An 8,312-nucleotide genomic window follows, 5' to 3' on the forward strand; every position below is an offset into this window, starting at 1 on the left:
GACACACAAACACAAGTACACGACAACCCTCACACCAATTCACAAACAGAAGAGATGTGACATTTAAGAGATAAAGACACAATAACCCTTAGACACACACATAGACTCCCAAGACACACACACACAACATAGATTCACACAGGTGACACTGACATCCACAGTGGTGTGACACTAAGAAATCCTATATAATAAAAAGGTAATATGCAAATTGACCCTCACGCCCTTGCACAAGATGGCTGCCCACATGTAGGCAAAGATGGCCACTACAAGATGGCTGGCAGGGGCGGGTAGTTGTGGGTGATCAGGCCAGAAGGGGAGGGCAGTTAGGGGCGACCAGACCTGCAGGGGAGGACAGTTAGGGTGACCAGGCCTGCAGGGGAGGGCAGTTGGGGGTTACCGGGCCAGCAGGGGAGGGCAGTTGGGGGTTACCGGGCCAGCAGGGGAGGGCAGTTGGGGGCAATTGGGGAGCAGTTAGGCATCAATCAGGCTGGCAGGGGAGTGGTTAGTGGGTGATCAGGCTGGCAGGCAGGTGGTTTAGGAGCCAGCAGTCCCAGATTGTGAGAGGGATCCCAGATTGGAGAGGGTGCAGGTTGGGCTGAGGGACACCCCCCCAGTGCATGAATTTCATGCACTGGGCCTCTAGTCCTATATAATAAAAAGCTACTATGCAAATAGACCAAACAGTGGAACAACCAGTCGCTACGATGTGCACTGACCACCAGGGGGTGTGTGCAGAACATGGCTGGCATTGGCCATGGCTTGATGGTGGAGCAGGTGAATGGGGGCACCAGACCAAGGCAGGGTGCCAGTTGCTGTCATCGGGGTGACCCTCTGGTAGTTACTGAAAATTCTTTGCTCCCGCACACTGCGGTCCTGCCTGGTGCTCACACCTGTTGCCAGCGCCAGCCCCGCTCGCACCCACTGCCAGTGCTGGCCCCGCTTGCACCCGCAGCTGGTGCCGGAGCCACCACTTGCACCTGCTGCTGGGGCCCAGCGCTGGTCCTGATCACTTGGAGCCATCAGTGGGTGCGAGCAGTAGCTGCTGGCCCTGATCACCCCTGAGGGCTTCTCCACCTCCCCCTGCTCCTGAGGGGCTATTGGGGCAGCGGCCCCCACTTGCACCCACTGATGGCGCTGGCCCCACTTGCACCGCTGCTGGTGCTGGCCCCAATTGCTCCGTGCCGTCAGCCGTCAGCCGGTGCAAGCAGCGGCGGCAGGAGCGGGGCTGCTGGCAGACAGGGAACGGGGGCGGGGGGAGGGTCACGGAGGAGGCCGGGCAGGGGCACGGAGGATGGGGGCTGAGACCCGCCCCTGTGCCTACTGCAGCCTCGTGGCCCACCGTTCCTTTCAAGGTGCACAAATTAATGCACTGGACCCCTAGTACAGATATATTAACCTCCACCCACTCACTATGCACTGCACACTTGGAGTCAGCCCCAGCTGCATCAGTAGTTAAGGACTATGCATGCTGGTTCAAGGTGGCCTCAATCTCTTCTAGGCTGTGTGACCTTGGACAAGTCAGTTAACCTCACTGGGCTTCATTTCTTTCTTTTTTTTGGGGGGGGGGCTCATTTCTTAACCTATATAGGGTGTCAATGACATTAGCAATACCTACTTCATAGAGTTATGACGATCACATGAGAAAAAGCATGTAAAGCACGCAGGACAGTGCCTGGCACTGCTTCATATGTGGCAAAGAAGGAAGATACACCTGCCCAGAGCAACATGGTCAGAAATGCCTCACAGGGATATGTGTGGACACAGGGACACTCTGTGAGGATGCACAGGAGGCCTCTAAAATGCCAGAGAAATATCCAAGGCATAATCCAGACCCCAGAAGCCTCATGACATGACCCACAGACACACCAGCACAGGTGGGATGCATGAAGGCTCCTGAAAGGAACCAGAGATCTCATACTTATCTCATTGCCTCATAGTGACAGGCACAGACCTGGTGTTCTAATCCCGGGGTCAGAGGCCTCTGGACTAAGGACCTCCAAAGGTGGAGGGTGGGTCAGAGACCCCAGGCTCTGGGGCAAACCAGGGAAGGATCAGGTTAGAGCCAAGGATAGGAGTGGGCCTAGCTATCGTCATTCATCCAGTATGAATTTTTGGAGTGCTGGGCACTGTTATCAGAGCTGGAATGTGAGGATGAATAAAACACATGGGAACAGCCACAGGTAAACCTAAGAAAACTCCCACAATAACCTGTTGCAGAAAGAGCTGGAAGGAGACAGAGCTGTGATGGGGGACAGATTGCAGAAAGGGCAGCAGGAAAGTCCTTGACTGTACCTGATACATACCAAGGGCTCAGTAAATACATTGGTTTTTATTTATTTTATTTTTTTATTTTGCTACTAGTGGCCCAGTGCATGGATTAGTGCACATTGAAAGGAAATTAATTAGAAGAAATATTTCAATATCGCTACTTGCCCTTTCTCTATAATAGATGTGTCAACCAAATTCACAATCGATAATGACAGATCGAAACACACGTGTGATTGGTACCAATGAGAGCTTTATATGTACTGCACATGCACGAGTCAACTTAGCCTTTTACAGATATAGAATAAACTTGCTTAATTAGACCTGCTTTCTGATTTAGCTAAACTTTTTCCAGCCCAGGGAAGCACCCCAACTTCTCTTTCAGGTAATTGTCAGCAACACAGCAGCAAATATCAACATGAAGCAGATTATTATTGTAGATCACACAGGGAGAACAAAGGGTAAAATATTTAACTGCAGCAGTGTTTGACTATATTCTGCGCAGTGACAAAACCTGAAGTCATTTTCAAGGTCCACCATTTCTTTTCTTTTTCTTTTTTTTAATATATTTTATTGATATTTCACAGAGAGGAAGGGAGAGGGATAGAGAGCCAGAAACATTGATGAGAGAGAAACATCGATCAGCTGCCTCCTGCACACCTCCCACTGAGGATGTGCCCACAACCAAGGTACATGCCCTTGACCGGAATCGAACCCGGGACCTTTCAGTCCGCAGGCCGACGCTCTATCCACTGAGCCAAACCGGTTTCGGCAAGGTCCACCATTTCTTACTTCTTTTCAGTTGGGTCAAGTTTCTAAACTTTCTAAATATCCATTTTCCGGCTAATGGAAAGAAAATAGAATTCTACTGAGTCTCCTATCTACTCACTCCAGGACTTCTGTGAGGATCAAATGAGATGAGGCCCAGGAAAACGCTTCACAGATATTTGGTTAAAGTGTAAAATGTTCCCACCTGGCTATAAAGCAAGTCTGTTCCTGGGCTGAAGAAACTCCAAGGAGGCTAGTCACTAGGAAGAGGAAGTCAGGCGTTGCTATGTGATGTCATTACCTGGCTCCCAGAGCGACCCTTTCCGGGCCGGGCTGGCTGTGGACTGCATTTTGCACCATGGGGTCTTGGCAGTGTTGGCTGTGATTTGGTGGGCTGTCCCTCTGGGGTGGTGGCGGGGCCTGTGTCCTACTTGGGGGAAGCCGAGTATTGGTTTGTCGGTGCCAGGTCCGTGGTGCTGTTTCTTTGTAAATGGCCAGTGTGTGTCACAGCAGCTCCTGAGTGTCTGCCCCCTGGTGGTCAGTGTGCATCATAGTAACCGGTTGGACAGACACTTAGCATGTTAGCCTTTTATATATATATTAGAGGCCTGGTGCAAGAAATTCGTGCACGGGAGGCGGGGGTGTGTGTCCCTCAGCCCAGCCTGCACCCTTCCCAATCTGGAAGCCCTTGAGGGATGTCCGACTGCCCATTTAGGCCCGATCCCACTGGGCCTAAACGGGCAGTTGGACATCCTTATCACAATCCAGGACTGCTGGCTCCCAACTGCTCACCTGCCTGCCTGCCTGATTGCCCCTGCTTCTGCCTGCCAGCCTGATCACCCCCTAACCACTCCCCTGCCAACCTGATTGATGCCTAACTGCTCTCCTGCTGCCCTGCTCACCCCTAAATGCCCTCCCCTGCCAGCCTGGTCACCCTCAACTGCCCTCCCCTGCTGGCCTGGTTGCCCCCAACTTCCCTCCCCTGCAGGCCTGGTCCCCCCCAACTGCCCTCCTCTGCCAGCCCGGTCACCCCTAACTGCCCTCCCCTGCTGGCCTGATCACCCCCAACTGCCCTCCCTTTCAGGCATGGTCCCTCCCAACTGCCCTCCCCTGCTGGCCTGGTTGCCCCCAACTTCCCTCCCCTGCAGGCCTGGTCCCCCCCAACTGCCCTCCTCTGCCAGCCCGGTCACCCCTAACTGCCCTCCCCTGCCAGCCTGATCACCCACAACTGCCCTCCCTTGCCGGCCATCTTGTGGCGGCCATCTTGTGTCCACATGGGGGTGGCCATCTTTGACCAAATGGGGCGGCCATCTTGTGTGTTGGAGTGATGGTCAATTTGCATATTACTGCTTTATTATATAGGATAGACTAGAGGCCAGGTGCATGAAATTCGTGCACAGGTAGGGAACCTAGGCCTGGCCAGTGATCAGGGTTGATTGGGGCCTCCTTTCCCCAGCTGCCAGCTGGGGCCTCCTTTCCCCAGCTGCTGGCTGGGGCCTCCCTTTGTTCCGTGCTGCCCCTGGTGGTCAGTGCACATCATAGCATGTGATCAAACTCCTGGTCTTCCAGTCGAACTCCCATGGGGACACTGCATATTAGCCTTTTATATATATAGATTATTATTATTTAAAAATATTTTTATTGATTTCAGAGAGGAAGGGAGAGGGAGAGAGAGATAGAAATGTCAATAATGAGAGCAAATCATTGATTGGCTGCTTCCTGCATGCCCCTCAAGTCTGCAACCTGGGCATGTGCCCTGACTAGGAATTGAACTGTGACCACCCATGCCAGCTGGGCCAGTAAATACATTTGGTAAAGGAGTGAATGCTGGCAGCACTTGCTGATGGACGGGGTGTGGAGGTACAGGAATGTGTGCAATCAAAGATGCCCCCCAGGGTGCTGGCCTGAGTAGCCTGCGGACAGTGGAGCCATTTACTGAGCTGGCGCAGGCTGCTGGTGGAGCAGGTTGACCACCAGGGGCATTGTCTAAACTGGCCTCACTCAGTTCAGGTGAGAAGACCTGTTTCATTTGCAGGTGACATTTCCAGTGGGGGCAGACGACTTACCTTCTCAGGGTCCCCACTTTCTACCCCAGGGCTTAGCCCAATCCCTGGCAGCCCACTTACTTAACCAGGGGAACCCAGACCCCCATGGCAGGCAGGATGGCTGGGTTTAGAAATAGGCTTGCTCAGATGGCCTTGCCAAGAGACAGTGTGGTTCTGTGGCCAGGGGCTGGGCTCTGGCACCAGAGACCTGGGTCTGGATGTGCATCAGTTGCTTCCTAGCTGTGTGAGCTTGAAAAAGTCACCTTCCCTCTCTGAGCCTCTCTCCTCATTGGTAAAATGAAAGCTGTTGAGAGAACGAAATGAGGTGGCAGGTGCTTGATAGAGCCAGTGACTTTCTTTAGATCCTGGCACTGGGCTAGAAGCTTCATAAGAGAGGGGGTTTGGGGACTGCATTGCAAGACTGGTCCCCTCACTCTTCGTATTGGCATTGAAGAGGCTCCATCCTCTGAGCCATCTGGGAAGGACCTGCCCCTTTGCCCATCACCTTGATGGGGCAAGAGGCCAGAGGAAGCTTCCTTCCAAGCCACAGAGGATGTGGGAGGCCCTGCTTTCTATCCAAGTTTATCTTTGGGGAAGTAGCTCTCATTGTGGTCACTGGGCGGTCTGTGGGCTGGGCTCCTGTCACCTGGGGGTCAGGATGCTGGAGATGGAGGAGGTTTCTTCCCAGGGCTGCGGCTCTCTTGGGGGTTCACAGGAAGGACATAGTATGCCTGGCAAAAGGCTTGAAAAGTCGCTAATTTGGACTGGTTTATTCTAGAGCATCATTGCCTCACTTCTCTATTTTTCGAGATTTCACTAAATTTTTGCAACAAAAGGGATTTTCTTATCTAGTGACAAACCCCGTGACAAGATTCTGGCTGTCTAGACAAAGTGGAGTTTCAGCAGTTCGGCTAGGAGTTTCCTGGGCAAAGGGGAGAAGGAGCCAAAGAAAACTGAGGGTCAGTTGGCAGCACTTCCTCTTTGCACTGAGCAGTCCGGTGATGTGAGAGCTGGAAAACGAGCAGCATTAGCCTTGCACAGAAAAACCATCCTTTGGACAGGACATCTCTAACTCTGGCCAGTCATGCCAGAAATACACCAGACGGTCGAGTCCAGAGGGCTGCGAATGGATCATCTTGTAGTCCCTGCAGCCTCCAGCAGGTGGCCTTTCACCGGGTAGGTATTTGAGGCAAATCCCTCAACTGAGTTTATGGGGCATTTGCTCTACTGCAAGTTAGATGCTTTTCACATTTTTTGGGGAAAATGAATATATGTTAAGTATTTATTTATTTAAACAAATTTCCAGCTTTATTGAGGTATAACTGACAAAACTGGAAGCTGTTTAAAGTGTATGACATGTTTTGATAGACCCACACACGGTGAAAGGACTCCCCCAATCGAGTTAACACGTCCAACACCTCACATATTTACTTTGGTTTTGTGAGAATTTACATTTATTCTTTTTTTAAAAAATATTTTTTATTGATTTTTTACAGAGAGGAAGGGAGAAGGATAGAGAGTTAGAAACATCGATGAGAGAGAAACATCGATCAGCTGCCTACTGCACACCCCCCACTGGGGTTGTGCCCGCAACCAAGGTACATGCCCTTGACCAGAATCGAACCTAGGACCCTTCAGTCCGCAGGCCAACGCTCTATCCACTGAGCCAAACCGGTTAGGGCTACATTTATTCTTAAAACAATTAAAAATTAATTTCAGAGAGAGAGGAAGGGAGAGAGAGGAACACTGCTTTTTTGTTCCACTTATTTATACAGTCTTGGTTAACCCTTGACTGTGCGCTGACTGGGGATTGAACGCACAACCTTGGTGTATCAGGAGGATGCTCTAACCAGCTGAGCAACCCCGCCAGGGCCACGTTTATTCTTACTTGGCCGACAACCACAGTTCTGAGAGGTGAATGCTCTTCATTCCCCTTTTATGGGAAAAGAGGCACAGAAAGGCACCAACTCCCAAAAGCTGGTGAAGAAGACATGTCCGGCTTTGGTCTGAGAGAAACTCGAAGCACCCCACAGTGTTATTTTGAGTGGAGATTGACTGTCTGCACACAGTCAGGACACAGAAGTAGCATCAAGCATGCAACACTGTCCCTGGCCAGGTCCGCAGTTCTCTTAGGAAAGTCTTGTGACTGCTGAACTAGAACATCTGCCTGCTGTCTGCTACCCAGTGAACGGTTAGCTAAGCAGTAAATGAAACTCTCAGTGGGTAACAGCCCAATTTAGCTGGAGTTTAAACAGAGCGAGAGTGAGCTACACTGGCACACTTGACGCCCGATGAAGCTGATTTGAAGTGGCAGCTCCCTACAACACGCTGCCTCTTACCCGTCGCTGGGGTTGCCGAACTCCTCTGTACACGCCATTGAGTTATTCATGAGCAAAACCCATCTTTCCCCAGAGACCTGGAGATTGAAGCAAAGTCACATTTTCCACAAATCCAAGGAGCATGACCTTCCTGAGGCTGACAGAAATCAGTAAGGTGCAGCTTTTTCCTCCTGCCCTCCACGCACGGGGCCTGGGGGGTCTGCCTGAGTTCTTTTCAGTTCTCTTCTGAATTCTGAGCTTAAACACCAGAGGACGGTGTACTGTGTGTTCTTACTGAGGTGGTCAAGGATTCTGAGATGCTACACTTAAGGGCAAAGACCCTGTGCTCTAAAATTCCAATTCAATGCTTGTTCCTTTTTTCTTAGTGACCTTGGCTCCTAGGTGGCAGGGAGCAAATCTTGTCCATCTTTGCATCAGCATTCCACTCTGGGGATACTGGAGAGCAGTGCTTTTGAATCTTCCCTTGAAAAAGCCAGAAACGCAACCACAAAGCTTGTCAGGCCATACCGCGCTGAAGGCGCCTGGTCTGCAAAGCTAAGAGCCAGAGTACTCATTAGGTTCATTCTCAGTGAGTCCGACATTCTTCTTCGCCGCCTGCCTCACGACACAAGCAGCCTTGGTTACCTCATTGCTACAATTTAAAGAGTAGCCTCGGGATTTTCCTAAGAGTGAAAACAGGGTCTATCCGATATGAAACAGCAGGGGAAATGATTAAGTAAGTATGGTGCATCTATACCACAGAGCACTTAACTGATGGTTAAAAAGGCTAAGGTAGAAAATACATTCTGTACACACACATCCATCACTGGATACACAAAATGTGACACATACATACAATGGAATAGTATTCAGCCTTAAAAAGGGAAGTGTCCATGTAAGCATGTCCAAACTTGTA

Source organism: Plecotus auritus (assembly GCF_963455305.1).
Source record: "Plecotus auritus genome assembly, chromosome: 2".
NCBI lineage: Eukaryota > Metazoa > Chordata > Mammalia > Chiroptera > Vespertilionidae > Plecotus > Plecotus auritus.